The 16320-nt window shown below is 41.7% G+C and overlaps 1 protein-coding gene across 2 annotated transcripts in view; it reads right to left on the bottom strand.

Annotated features, from left to right (window-relative positions):
• LOC126267190 (uncharacterized) overlaps window positions 1-16320 on the bottom strand; it is a 472459-nt gene that overhangs the window by 60585 nt on the left and 395554 nt on the right. The gene's annotated exons all lie outside the window — the stretch shown is intronic.

Genomic DNA, 16320 nt, shown 5'->3' with positions numbered 1-16320 from the left:
ACGTGGTACATGTGCATATTGTTCACGCTCTATTTTTCTACACCTTACAGGTATATATTACCACTTTCTCGATAAAGCTTACTCCATTTTTTCACAGGAGGTTTGACATCTTTTACCATTACACAGTGTCGATATTTTTCCAGGTCGATAAATCCTTTGATTTTGTCTTTATTATTCCATAAGAGACTAACATTTTGTAAGACAAGCTTCCCGTAACTATTATGGTGATTCTTTTCCGCTGCCTACCAACGACAGGGTGCTGTAAACGACTAATCTCCAGGTGAAAGAGAGTCCAGGTCTCGATATTACCTGTGAGAACAACACTTCGACATCTACCGATGTTTCCCAGTGGCATCGGCGTCGGAAGGATTTGAGGTGATAAAACACACCCGGGTAGAACAAAAACATGGTGGGGCTTTCTCTCGGCGTATGAGCTGTAAAACGTGCCGTAAGGGCCGATGTGCACTGAGTTACGCTGGCGCCCCGCCACCCTATCGACAACATCCGTGTTCTCCAGCAGGCCGGCATAATGCGCCTGGGATTTCCCTCCGCTGTAGCACCCTCTGCTGCGCTGGTCTGACGGTGGCGGCGCTCTGAGGATCAGCGCGGCCTAATCGCCGCCTCCTTCCCCTCGCTCTGGCTTTCTCTCCCTCTGTTCCTTCTCTCCCCTCTCGTTACCCGAGCTTAAAGAACGCGGCTAGCGCCCAGATAACCCGCCTCCTTTCGCTCTCAGACATTCGGATTTTTCTTTCGCCGCACCAGTGGTCCTCATAAGACGGCGCGCACTGAATGGCAGTGCGGAACCCTTCCGGCTCTATCTCTCTTGGCTTCCTTTTACCCTCCTCTCTCTCCCCCACCCTCCCCCCCCCCCGTCCCTCCATCAGCTCCTTATCGACGGAATCCGTTTATGGCATACGCTCTGTCCGAGGTAATAAACACTGGCTGCACGCACTCCAGCCCATAAAACGATACTACGTCCCGACGCCTCTGATGGAATTCCATATACTTCGGCGTTTTACGGTCTGTTCGTCACAGCCGATGTTCGATTCGTCCTGCCAGCGAAGCCACACTTTTACGCCTCGCATTACGCCAAAATAACTTTTCCGAGAACCGTTCCCTGAAATAGGAGTCCTAATTTCTTTTTATATGCGAGTAATGTGGCAGAAATCAATGTGCGTCCTTCGAACGTTACTCACCTCGAAGAATCTGGGCGCCTTTTACTTACATTGTGTCAAACCTAGTAACTATGTTCCTAAAAGTTTCTGGACATTCTATTTAAACAGAGGACATTACAATTTTTTTACATGATTTACATTACGATAATCTTAAACGAAAACCATACACAACATGTTTGAAATAAAAGACTGCTTGAAAGCCAAGCTATATTCGTCCATAAGATACAGAATGTAGTAGACAAAACGCCGTGGTTGATATCATACTTCCAGACGCCATTCGAAAGAGTTTTGCACTGTTGTTGAGTGAAAAATATCCGATATTTTTACGACTTCTTCTGCGACTGGACATACAAATTCCTTGCAGAACCAACTCGGCACGTCGTTCTTAACGGAACCAAACAGACACATGTAAAGATAATATTAGGCGTGCCACTAGGTCGTGTTGCAGAGGCGCTACTACTACATATCGATGATATTGTGGAACACTTGTATGTTTTGTGGGGCTATTCGCAGATGATGATGTGCACAGGAAGGCTGAAACACCAGAACACCGAAGCGAAATATAGGCAATCCTGCAGTGGACTGATAAATAGTGTGGTGACTGGCGGCTGATAATGAAATTAAAATGTAGTAGGCGTAAAGTTGCACTTCACCAAAATAACGGAGTAGGTATTCCAGGCATTGCACAAATGACATAATAAATGGTAGGATTATTGGTAGTATTGTGGTCATTTGTAGGTAAATGAACACAAATGAATCTGTGAGACCAACTGGGAGCAGACGACTTCTCTTTGTTTGATTATTCAGTTTGCACATAATTAGAACTGCTCATCATCCAGTACTAATCCATCGTGTTTTATATCCTTACAGACTATAAATGCATTTTGTAGGTAATAAATTTTATTTAATAGCTTCACTTCTGTGCTTTTACGTAATTAAAGTAAAAACTTTTGATGTAAGTAGAGCTTACATGCGCAAACATAGTCGTATATAAACATACTATTATTGAAACTTCCGGGTAGATTAAAACTGTTCTTGACCGAGACGCGCAATCGCGACCTATGCCTTCCGCGGGAAAGTGCTCTACCATCTGAGCTACCCAAGCACGACTAACGACACGTTCTCACTGCTTCAATTCTGCCAGTACTTTGTCGACTCCTTTTAAACTTCACAGAAGATCTGCGAACCTTACAGATCTAGCACTCCTGGAAGAAAGGATATTGCCACATGCCACAGCATGGGTGATGTTTCCAGAATGGGTTTTGACTCTGCAGCGGAGTGTTCGCTGATATTAAACATCCTAGCAGATTGAAACTGTGTGGCAGACTGTCCGCAGCTCGTGGTCGTTCTCGCTTCCCACTCCCGGGTTCGTTTCCCGGCGGGGTCAGGGATTTTCTCTGCCTCGTGATGACTGGGTGTTGTGTGATGTCCTTAGGTTTAAGTAGTTCTAAGTTCTAGGGGACTGATGACCATAGATGTTAAGTCCCATAGTCCTCAGAGCCATTTGAACCATTTTTTGTGTATGGCAGACTAAGACTCGAACTCGAAATTTCCCTATCGCGGGCAAGTGCTCTATCATCTGAGCTACCCAAGCACAACTCACGACCCGTCGTCACAGTTTCAATTCTGCCAGTACCTTTAAACTTCACAGAAGCTCTTCTGCGAACCTTGCAGAACTAGCACTCCTGGAAGACTTCTGGAGTCTCGGTCCGGCACACAGTTTTAACCTGCCAGGAAGTTTCAAATCACCGCACACTCCGCTGCAGTGTCAAAATCTAATTCCGGAAACACCCCTCGGGCTTTGGCTGAGCCATGTGTCCGCAGTATCCTTTCGTCCAGGAGTGCCAGTTCAGTAAAATTCGCAGATTTTCTGTGAAGTTTGGAAGGTAGGAGACAAGGTACTGGCAGAACTCAGATGGTAGAGCACTTACCCGCGAAAGGTAAAGGTCCCGAGTTCAAGTCTCGGTCCGGCACTCAGTTTTAATCAGCGAGGAAGTTTCATAACAGCGCATTCTTCGCTGCAAAATGAAAATCTTATTCGGCATGCTATTATTGTTGGTATTTTGTGCTCAATAGAACGTTCTTCACGAGATTATAGGCACAAATATTCTGTTATTACTTATATTGCGAAAGTTGTTTATAAATAACGTGCTTTGCATTTTCTAGGGCTATTTGGTAAATCTGTATTGCTTTATTTATTTTTGCCTCAAAATCTCTCTGTTTTACGGTATAAACAATTTTCGAAGCTAACCTGAAATGGACATTGACAATTTCAGTTTTGCTGTAAGTACTGTTTACTTTTAATTAATATACAGGATGATAGCTAAAAATGTTCCATAAGTTACACAGCCCTTTGTTTATACTCAGTTTCTAGGCGGTTCACCTTTTCCTGCTTCTAGGGGAATCTTGTAAGACATTGATGGCATACGAAAAGAAAGATATCGCTATTTGGTAACCTCCGATAGGTATGAAACTCATCAGACGTACAGGTAAAGCGGTACGTTCTTAACTCACCAAAGCTATTAGGAGAACTACGGTAATCTACTCTTACCAATGATTTCTACGTTCATCTATGGCAGTTTTACAAGTCTAATTAACCGGCAAGGAGAAGGAACTAACATGGTCAAGAGACTATGTACAGGTACACTCCGATTAAAGTACGCCTCGTCACGTCTTAGTGCAAGCACAGAAGGGTAGCAAGGAGTATGTCTTCGGGTACAGGCGCGACGACGTGCAGCTAACGTGATTAAATTTTCTGCCGGTGACAGAGGAAAAGGATTTATCGTGCCGGCAGACGAGGTGACGGAAAGAACAGCGAAAACCTTTCGGTTGAGCGAGAGGGTGGGCTGCAAATTACGGAAGGAAGAATACAATGTTGAGCAGAACAAAATCAAAGTTTCTACACCAAATAAGGAGAAGCAAGGTACCCACATTAGGTATTCCATTAAAGATATGCATATACGTATTACCAGGCAGCAATTTCTGCACTAATACGAAAAATACAGAGGAATACTAATATTGGAAAAACTACGTAGGTTTTGGCTCACAGAACCAAACTTCTAAGGTAGCAAGGAAACTCCTAGAAAAATCTTCTGTCGATGAGATTTAGCTTTAAAAGGTGTCAATATTATCTACTTGCTACGCGTGAGCCTTTCTTTGACGAAACAAGACATTCAACGCTGAAATAACTTCTAAATTAAGAAAAGAAAACCAAATGGTGACAACCGTATTATCCTTCGTAGCAGGAGGATTGTAAATTATATTACCCACTTGTTGCTCTCGTCTCCACTCATTTACTGCTGTCAGAGATTCAGTAACTCACAAGGGGAGGGGTGAACTCGACTTTCCGAAACCACCTGTGAGGTGGTGGTAAAATTAAAAGTTAATACGATGATTAAAACGACATGGCGGAGGACTGGAAATAAAAGAAATACAATTAATTTAAAAAATAATGATGAAAGTCGTTTTGAAAAATATTTAAACAAAAAAAATGCACCTGAAGCTGCACGAATTCACATTTTCTTACCTACAACGAGTAAGTCTAAAACCCTACGCTACGCCACTGCTCGAGAAAATACCATTGATTTTAATGCCAAATACCTTTTGTTAATTACTCGCTATATCTTTACACATTCGGAATACTTTTAGCCATTCTAAATTTCCAAAATGTTTGATTATAGTTATGTTCAGGCACTTCACTTTCCGTAATGTACGTGATCTGATGGGAGTGAGAATACAGTCCATCCTGGATAAGATTTTTGAATTTCTCGTTTTAAACAACGTCGTCCTTGCCCTCCTCCTCCTCTTCCTCGTTCTTTATCTTCTCAGAGCTGATTAAATCACAACATACTCCGTCCGTGTTTGACAATTGACACTCGGAAACCGGTATTTGATAGATTTAGCAAAGTAGATTCAGGCGAGAGGGAACATCGCATTCAGGTTCTGAAATTAGATTTTCGCCTTCGGCAAATTGTGTGGCTTGTATACGCGGTGATAAACGAGCAGCGTCTGACAGCGCGCCACTTGTAAGGATACTGGGGTGTAAGCCAATATTATTCCCCTTCCTTGTTTCTCGGGCATAAACACGACTGTGCTGCCACCGTGGCGAAACTACCATTTTGCTTTGTTTAGTAATAACGTACTGCACATAAAAAGGCGAAGAGATACAGTCATTTTAGATTCCACTGTTGATAATAAACCACTGGAAACACTAACTTCTATAAAATGTCTGTAAGTAACTATGTGAAAAGATTTAAAGTATAATGGATCAGATTTAATTATAGAGCCATACAAGAATTTAGTACATCCACGAAGAAGAGGCTTATAAAAACATTTTTTTGGATGGTTCTTGAGTATATTCTATCAGTCTGGCCTCCCAACTTAGTAGGATCAATAAAGGAGATGAAAGTAATCCAACGAAGAGCGCACGTTTCGTCAAGGTATCATTTAGTCGACGCGAGAGTTTTACCGAGACGCTCAATAAAATTCAGTGGCAGACGTTACAAGAAATATACTGATTAGCCGGAACGTCATGACGACCGACCTATATCGCTATAAACCCATCCAGGCTATAGCAGCGTCACTTAGCGAAGACTGGCTGCTAGTGTGAGACGAGCATGGTGCCTGTAGTTATCAGTCAGCATGCTGTCCATGTGTCAAATGGGGAAGACGTGCTATCTATGTGAGTTTGACCGAGCGCAGATTGTGATGACCCGGAGGCTCGGCGCGAGCGTTTTGGAAACTGCACGAGTTGACAGGTCTTCGAGAAGTGCCGCGGTGAGTGTCTCCAACACGTGGCGAAACCAAGGTGAATCCACTTCCAGATGTCGTGTGGTTGGGCAGACAATGTGCTCGACCTCCACCTCTCTAAATCTGGACGAACACATCTGAGATGTGATTGAACTTGGTGTCAGAGATCATCGTCCCCCTCCTCGGAATCAATGGGATTTAGGAAACATACGTATGCAGATGTGTTAACATCTCCCTCCAGCAACCTATCAAGACCTCATTGTTTCCATGCCTCGACGGATCATCGCTGTTATCCGGGCCTAAGGTGGACATATAGGCTATCATGTAAGTGGTCACAATGTCTTGGCCACTAAAATTGAACCAATCTGTACGGACAATGAAAAATCCAGTGTTCATAGTTCATACTAATTATAAGGGCCGATCAAAAAGTTTCCGAGTGTACACTGTGCTGCAGGACATACGCAATCCAGACACCTGCCTTCGTATGAGCGTTAATGCGGCTTTTGAACAGTAACTTTTTGATCCCTCCTTATACAACAGTTGATGAAAACTATCATGCTGATGGAGAAGGGATGATGTTATTGAGTACCGACAAGACAGACCGTTGCCACGAAATCCACTGCTCAGTTAATGAGGTCCCGAAAGACCATAGTCTCAACGAGAACATTACGAGGAAAACTAAGTAAATAAAATATTCTTGATGAGAACTGACGTGGGTTCCTTTGTGATAACAATCACCCACAGCCTCACAACATGTAAAAGCAAAACAGTATATGGTCGCAGGTTTTATTCAATGAGTGGTTTAGATCGGTATAACCATTTTCAGACTGATGTGTCTCCTTTTTTTACTAATTACAAGGGGACAGATCAACTTGACGATGATCGAAACCGGTCGCTGCTTAAGAGAATTGTAATTCTCTTAAGATGACGTGCTAGAGGCGCGACATTTAAGCGACAGGATGAAGATGCTGTGATATGCAGACGATTATCTTTTCAGAACATTCACACAAGGTTGGCGCAGGTGGCGACCTACAACGTGCTGACATGAGGAAAGTTTCCAAACGATTTATCATACACAAACAGCAGTTCACCGGATTTGCATGGTGAAACGTTGTTGTGATGCCTTGTGTAAGGAGAAGAAATGCATACCATCACGTTTCCGCCTTTGATAAAGACCGGATCGTAGCCTATCGTGATTGCGGCTTATCGTATCGCGACATTACTGCTCCCATTGGTCGAGATCAAATGGTTCAAATGGCTCTGAGTACTATGGGACTTAACATCTGCGGTCATCATTCCCCTAGAAATTAGAACTACTTAAACCTAACTAAACTAAGGACATTACTCACAGCCATGCCCGAGGCAGGATTCAACCTGCGACCGTAGCAGTCACGCAATTCCGGACTTCGCGCCTACAACCGGTTGGCCACCGCGGCCGGCTGGTCGAGATCCAATGACTGTTAGCAGAATATGGAATCGGTGGGTTCAGGAGGGTAATACGGAACGCCGTGCTGGATCCCAACGTTCTCGTAGCACTAGCAGTCGAGATAACAGGCATCTTATCCGCATGGCTGCAGCCACGTCTCAATCCCTGAGTCAACAGAGGGGGACGTTTGCAAGGCAACAACCATCTGCACGAACAGTTTGACGATGTTTGCAGTAACATGGACTATCAGCTTGGAGACCATGGGTGAGTTTACCGTTGAAGCTGCATCACAGACAGGAGCGCCTGCGATGGTGTACTCAACGACGAATCTGCGCGCACGAATGGCAAAACGCCATTTTTTTCTGATGAATCCACGTTCTGTTTACAGCATCATGATTTTCGCATCCGTGTTTGGCGACTTCGCGGTGAAGGCACATTGGAAGCGTGTATTCGTCATCGGCATACTGGCGTATCACCAGGCGTGATGGTATGGGGTGCCACTGGTCACACGTCTCGGATATATCTTGTTAACACTGACGGCACTTCGAACAGTGGACGTTACATTTCAGATGTGTTACGACCCGTGGCTGTTCCCTTTATTCGATCCATGCAAAACCCTACATTTCAGCAAGATATTGCATGATCACATGTTGGAAGTCCTGTACGGACCTTTCTGGATACAGAAAATGTTCAACTGCTGTCCTGACCAGCACATTCTCCAGATGTCGCACCACGTCTCGTCAATGGTGGCCGAGCAACTGGCTCGTCACAATACGCCAGTCACTACTCTTGATGAACTGTGGTATCGTGTTGTAGCTGCATGGGCAGCTATGCGTGTACACGCCATCCAAGCTCTGTTTGACTCAATGCCCGGGTGTATCAAAGCCATTATTACGCCAGAGTTGGTTGTTCTTGGTACCGATTTCTCAGGATCTATGTACCCAAATTGCATAAAAATGTAATCACATGTCAGTTCTAGGATAATATATTTGTGCAATGAATACCCGTTTATCATCTGCATTTCTTCTTGATGTAGCAATTTTAATGGCAGGTAGTGTATTTCGGATCATAGACTATTTTAGTTTTTATATGTTAACAAAACATTCTTGGTAGACCGAACTTGGTATTTCTCTTCTAAATCTGTTATTTTGTCGTTGAGGAAGAGACGATTTAACGCAGCGTTATCGACACCAATGGGTGACAAATTTGGATTCGAAAAGGGCAGAGAAGGAAATAGGTGATTCTTTTCGAAGCAAATATCCCTCATCTCCGTTACGTGGTTTAAGAAATCATGTCTGGTTTGCCTCTTCTCGTACGAGTCCCGTACTTGTATCCATTCTGTGAAGTGATTTAAACGTGTGATAACGTTGTTTTGGCGATACTGAAGATACACTGTTGACACTGTTGATCGGCCATATCTATACTTTCGTTATTTGAAGAAAATGTTGCTTGCAACGAAATCGTTGTAAAGGGATGTGTGTTGAAGCATATACGAATCAAATGTGGGCGCTTCAGATATGGTTAATGAAAACCTAGATGCTCTTGCGACTTCATTTAGTGAAATACTGAGTGGAGACAATATATGTTTAATGCTGGCTGAACTCTGTTGAAGTGAGTGGAAGTTTTTGAGTGAAAGATATGAAAATAAAAATCAGAATTGGCCTACCCGTCGACGGCGAGTCATTAGAGATGGAGGGCAAACTCGAAATTGGGGAAGGATGGGGAATAAAGTCGTCATGTCATTTCAAAGCGTCCGTACTGCTATTTGCCTCAAGCGTTTAGCAAAATCACGTGAAACCTCAATCTGGATGACCACTTGGGGTTTGATCTGCCACCCTCCCGAAATACACTGTATTCCCACTTTGCCAACTCACATGGTAAAACTAAGTGGACACATACAACAAGAAATAAAGTGGTTCTCTTCAAGAACCGGGAGGAACGGGAAATGTGGAGAGATGGACGGGTTGATGAAACAGGATACTAGAGAGGACCACAGAATGCAGGAATTATAAAGGTTACAACCAAAGTCGTTCTCAAAAATTTTTCGAGGTGGTGCAAGGTTAAAAACTTGCCAGTCATTATACAGCTATTTTGTTTGAAAACGTGCTCAAAGTCTGACAAAAAATACACAGATCTTATTGTATCTCAAAACGCTCATATTTATCTGTCTGGTACTTTTCGTGTTGTTCATATAGTAACCAGAAATAAACATATTTCAATAGTAAATGCTTAATACATCTTTTTACTTTAATAATAAGAGTATGGAAGGCTACTTGTTGATTCCATGATTTGAAATTACATTCTGATGTAAGTAAATGCAGAGCATCCAACGAATTATGAAATAAAATTGAGGAAGATTCAAAAGAATAACTTATCCACACTACAATAATGTTAGACTAAAACCGAGAGTAAATCATCTCAGTAGGAAAAAAAGACAGAATAATTAAGAAAATCTAGCTGTATATCAACAAACATGCCATATTAATACCCTTCCAAGTGGAGAAGCAGGGCAAAAACTTCTTTTTACTTATAAAACTTCACAGCTGTTCTAGTTAATGCGTTTATTACATTACTTCGATGATTTCTATTTCTTGTAGTGTCGACTGACAACTGGACCACACAAAATGTGCTTACAAAGCTATATATTTTAGGACTGGTTAGGTAAAGTATTGTGCAAGGCTAACAGACGACGGGTAGACTTGATAAATCTCCCGAAACCGGCCTCAAATTGATCGGTAGAATCAACTTTTACCAACATAGCACTGCACCAAGACAAAGCTTGTCTCTCCACTTTGTCTCATTATTGTGCGCTATGCGAACTGGAATGCAGAGCTCGTAGCTCTGTGGCTGCGTTTGGCGCTTGGTTGCACACGCAGCCTATATGAAGTTATGCTTCGTGAAGAGCACATTTCTTCGATCTTAAAATTTCACTAATTTTTCGATCTATTCTAGTGCAGAAGAAGATATTTTCATTTTTCAACTGATTTATTTGGGTTTCAGTGTAGATGAACACATCTGCAGCATAGCGTAGCTGTGTTCTTCCGATTGTCCTAAAACAGCTCTGTCGTGTGAAGCTGAAGGCAGAGTCAATAGAGTTGATATTTGATTTATGATCACAAAGTCGTGGTCGAAGGCAGTCAAAGGCATAATTCTCTGCCTAGCATTTTGTTTTCCACTTTCGGAGACTTCATCAGATTCAGAAATGTGTCAGGATATTTGAACATTGAGAAAGACGTAAGCATGGCGCCTGCTATAACAGGAGTTTATAAAATCCCATGTTTCTGCGACCAAGTGCGCACAAGGACTACAAAAGGTATCATTAACACACAACTCAAGCACAACAGCAGCTATCGCCTGGAGAAGATGGATAAATCAGCAGCAGTAGATGACGCACTTGAACAGGCAAACCACAGAATTCGTTTCTCTGACACCTATTTTAGCAAGATCTAATAGCTACTACGCTAGGATATACAGAGAGAAGAGAGACCAAAGAAGTTAAAAAGCACAAAAACAACTTCAAAGGATTAGAAAGATTGAAATAAGACAATTTTTGTTCACTAGTGTAAAATAAAACAAAAAGCGCCAAATCTTCTCTTTAAAAGTTCCGTAGCAAACGTCGGCGCGACTCACAAGGGAACATTTCCAAGAGTCAATAAACGATCTTGATGGTTCGGTAGAGACAGCAAAATAATGTAATACCTATTTCCTTGTTTATGCGCGATTTGAGTTTTAAGGGGTGAAATACACCACAAAAGATAATTTGACATGTTAGGTTTGCAAGGAATTTCTTGTAAATGTTTAAAAAATTTTCACATGCAAAAGTGGACATGTAAGTAATGTTCAAAAACCACGTAATCGAATTTTGTAACAATTAGAAATTTTGCAAAACACCTCGTCAACATCATTTAAGTTTGAAATATTAAAATTAAAGAAGCTTTCAAGCTACATACATCAATGTATAAGGGAGCAGGTATCTGGAATACCATTTCTGGAAAATAATCTGCACATAATGTACTGTCACAGTATTTTCAACATATCTAGTTAAATGGTATAAACATTGATTATTAGTCTAGACATTTATTTTACTTATATGTGATTTATGTTTTAATTTATTCTACGTTTTACAGCATTTTTTGTTTTTTGTTTGTTTCTCAGTTTACCATTTCAGCTTCGTATATTTTGTTAATGCGAAGAAAAGGTAACTCATTATAATGATACAAAATCATTATAGTAATGATAACCTGCGGCTGAATGCTTAAAACATAACGTTTTCTTATACGCTTAAGATAAAATAAATGAAATTTCTTCGCATAATTTACATGACGGGGAACATAATATAAAACAGAATTAAGCAAGCCATGGCAAAGAGAAGTGATTATTTACCAGCGACTGCAGCTTTATTAAATTGTTTCTCAAGTGGAGACTGACATCAAAATAATTCAGCAGTATTAGATCTGAAAATTTCTTCCAACATCGTCGGGGCTACAAAAAGTGATATTCGGTCCAAATATACCATTAGTTTCTTTTAAAACTATGAAATGCCTAGTGGATAGTGTGAAACATCTGTACAGACCATCGTACCCGAAGACAAGGAACTCGTTCATCTTGTGATCCCGAAAGCTTCGACGGCACAGATATAAACATGAGATGTAGAAGGTTTTCGATGTTTGAAGAACTTCGCGTGATGATTTCAAATGCAGTTCTGTTGAATGACTGTGATCTCAACAAACACTTGAGAAACAATATAAAGAATCTGCAGTCACCAGTACATAATCAATTATCTTCGCCAAGGCTGACCTGTGTACTGAAATATGCCTGATGCAAATCATAATATTTAGACCCATCCGTAAAAACTTGAAATATCGCTGATTTTGTTTTCCATTGTGTTCCCTCGTTCATTTGATGTTCTTGGAGCAAGAAAACATTATGATTTAAGCATTTATTTACATATTGTGATTTTTCGAACAAGTTTGTATTGTAGTAACGAGTTACTTATTATTTCCATTTAACAAAATATACTTATGTAAAACGATAAAATAATAACAAAATAAAAAAACTAAGTAAATTTAAAACGTAAACTAAGAATTCTAATTTCAAACAATTATAAGAAAAATAAACAACTAGACTAATACTGAATGTTTAGATATTTTATTCAAATATGTTGTAAATACTCCGACAGCTCATGTGTGCACCTTATTTTCTAATTATAGTATTTCAGAAAGCAGTTTTATTACAAATGGTTGTATGGAACTTGTGAGCTTCTTTAATTTAAATTGTAACAAAAATTTCCATTTTTCAAAATTAATTGATGGTGGCGAGGTATTTTTCTAAATTTCTTATTAATACAAAATTCGATTAGACAGTTTTCAAGAATGCTAATTACGTATCTACTTTCATATCAGAAAAATTATCCATATGTCACTGTTCTGAAGATACTCCTTCAAACCTTATATACCAAATTACCTTTGGTAGTGTGCTACACCCCTTAAAAGTGTACTTCGGCCATAAACAAAATATACATATTGCATTATTTTGGCCTCTACGGATTCGAAAAGTTTCAGCAAGATCATTTATTGACATTTAGGAACGTTCCCTTGTCGGCGATCTTAGGCAGCGATCTGGTAACATCGCGAACGGACGGTTGCTTGGATACATAATTATTAAGAATACTGCTTCCTGAGCTTTTTTGAGTCCGTAACAGCTTTCTGAGTAGTTAAAGACTGCTGAAATCTCCTGCAGTAGAAGACGAAACGTTAGACAGAGAATTATGCCTTGGACAACGGCGTATTGCCTATAAATTTAATGTCAGCGATATCACAAATACAGAATAGTCAAGCCTGCGTAATTTTTTTTACATAGACAAATGTTAAATTACTCTCGTAATTCTGTTGTGGATCAAATGCAGATGACGTCATTGTGGGAAATGGGAACGGAAGACGCTGTTGTTTGCCGGCTGGAGTGGGCGAGCGGTTCTAGGCGCTACAGTCTGGAACTGCGCGACCGCTAGGTCGCAGGTTCGAATCCTGCCTCGGACATGGATGTGTGTGACGTCCTTAGGTTAGTTAGGTTGAAGTAGTTCTAAGTTCTAGGAGACTTATGACCTCAGAAGTTAAGTCCCGTAGTGGTCAGAGCCATTTGAACCATTTTTGTACGCTGTTGCCATGTTTATGTGTTGTTGGAATCGGCGACGGAATCCGTGCGAATGGCAGTTGCACCAGCCCCGTTCTGCAGGTCGTTGATGTCTGACAGAGAAACCAACAGAATAAGATTAAAGACATTATTTCATCACAGTTCTGTAAAGCTTCGTATTCAGCATGACTACCGAACAGAGACCAAACAGCAGCCACACCGAGGAATCTGTTTAGTATCCCCTGAAGAGAGTGAAAAGTATGAAAACCCAAGATATACAGTGCGTACCGAAACAATCTTTTCATATTACTGTAGGAGGTAGAGAAGATCAAAATACACTACTGGCCATTAAAATTGCTACACCAGGAAGAAATGAAGATGATAAACGGGTATTCATTGGACAAATAAATTATACTAGAACTGATATGTGATTACATTTTCACGCAACTTCGGTGCATAGATCCTGGGAAATAAGTACCCAGAACAACCACCTCTGGCCGTAATAACGACATTGATACGCCTGGGCATTGAGCCAAACACAGCTTGGATGGCGTGTACACGTACAACTGCGCATTCAGGTTCAACGCGATACCACAGTTCATCAAGAGTAGTGACTGGCGTATTGTGATGAGCCAGTTGCTCGACCACCATTGACCAGACGTTTTAAAATAGTGAGAGACCCGCAGAATGTGCTGGCGAGGGAAGCAGTTGAACATTTTCTGTATCCAGAAAGGCCAGTTCAGGACCTGCAACATGCGGTCGTGCATTATCCTGCTGAAATGAAAAGTTTCGCTGGGATCGAATGGAGGGTAGAGCCACGGGTCGTAGCACATCTGAAATGTAACGTCCACTGTTCAAAGTGCCGTCAATATTAACAAGAGATGTCCGAGACGTGTGACCAGTAGCACTCCATATCATCACGCCTGGTGATACGATCGTATGGCGATGACGAATACACGCTTCCAATGTGCCTTCACCGCGAAGTCACCAAACACGGATGCGACCATCATGATGCTGTAAACAAAAAGTGGATTCATCCGAAAAAAAATTACGTTTTGCCATTCGTGCGCGCAGATTCGCCGTTGAGTACACCATCGCAGGCGCTCCTGCCTGTGATGCAGCGTCAACGATAAACGCAGCCATGATCTCCGAGTTGAGAGTCTATGCCGCTGCAAACATCGCCGAACTGTTCGTGCATATGGTTGTTGTCTTGCAAACGTCCCCATCTTTTGACTCAGGGATCGAGACGTGGCTGCACGATCCGTTACAGCCATGCGGATAGATGCCTGTCATCTCGACTGCTAGTGATACGAGGCCGTTGGGATCCAGCACGGCGTTCCATATTACCCTCCTGAACCCACCGATTCCATATTCTGCTAACATTAATTGGATCTCGACCAACGCGACCAGCAACGTCGCGATACTATAAACCTCAATAGCGGTAGGCTACAATCCGAACTTTATCAAAGTCGGAAACGTGATGGTACTCATTTTTCCTCCTTACACAAGCTATCACAACAACATTGTACCAGGCAACGCCGGTCAACTGCTGTTTGTGTATGAGATATCGGTTGGAAACTATCCTCATGTCAGCGCGTTGTTAGGTGTCGCCACCGGCGCCAACCTTGTGTGAATGCTCCGAAAAGCCAATCATTTGCGTATGACAGCATCTTCTTCCTGTCAGTTGAATTTCGCGTCTGTAGAACGTCATCTTCGTGGTGTAGCAATTTTAATGGATATTAGTGTAAATACATTCTAATCAGGTAGTTATAGTCTTTGAAGTTGTAAAGTTAGGGATCGTTACGTTAGTGGTTCTGAGCTGACGTAATCTACTCCGTTAGTTGCGCTGACTGCGAATATGTACTGAGATACGAAACTGGTCTGTGTACCGATGGTTGGCTGTTCTAGTTGGACGTGCCACTGAATGTTAAACAAAGCATGTACTTCCAGCACAATGGGGCGCCAGCCTTTTGAGCACTTTTGTAAGGAATTGTCGAAGAGCCAACTTTGGGAATCGAGGAATCGACAACAGGGCCCTGACCTCACGTGTGTGATTTCTTCCACTGGGGGCATATGAAGCTGCTGTTTAAAGTAAAGAAGACCCGGTGCCTGCGAATGGAAATGGCAATTGTCCGAGAATATACTACGTGCACACAGGCTGATGGTTGCACATTCGAGCAGATCCAATGGATGCCACTACTGTAATTGGAATGCTAGACTACCTTCGTATAAATCGTGCCTAGTATCATTAATTGCCGTCACGGATCATATGTAACTAAACTAAGCATATTTGTTTTAATTTGAACGAATAGTTTAGAAACACCCTGTATAGTTATTGATAAGGATGCAGTATTTCTCGTCTCTATCGGCAATAGTGAATCTGTTGTTTAATGGAGTAGCAGACAACAACTACTAGAAGTTCGAGATACATATGTAATGGGTAACAAAGCTCTACCTAGATTCCGGAAAGAAACAAGTGTCCCATTATGCCGTCCCCCTTCCCTCCACCTTGCATGTAGCCTATGCAAACAATGAAATACTGATGATTTTGGGTTGAATGAATAGATGGTCACAAGTAAGAAAATGGTGGAAAGCTGTCTGAATCGGAGAGGCAAAGAGCCTTCCCCTTTCCGGAAATGGAAACTGTGTAGTACCCGATCCCCACTTAGCGTTTTTTACGACTCTTACTCGACGAGGTATAACATGGAAGAGTGTAGTTTTGAATACTACTAAGTAAAATAACACATCTACGGCTGAAATTCAGCAAATTATTGAGCTCTACCATGTTTACGCTATCGTGCATCACATTGACCTCACAAATCTTCTACCCATAACAAGCGT

The sequence above is a fragment of the Schistocerca gregaria genome, chromosome 4 (genome assembly GCF_023897955.1).
Source record: "Schistocerca gregaria isolate iqSchGreg1 chromosome 4, iqSchGreg1.2, whole genome shotgun sequence".
Lineage (NCBI taxonomy): Eukaryota > Metazoa > Arthropoda > Insecta > Orthoptera > Acrididae > Schistocerca > Schistocerca gregaria.
This window is presented reverse-complemented; position numbering and strand designations above follow the sequence as displayed.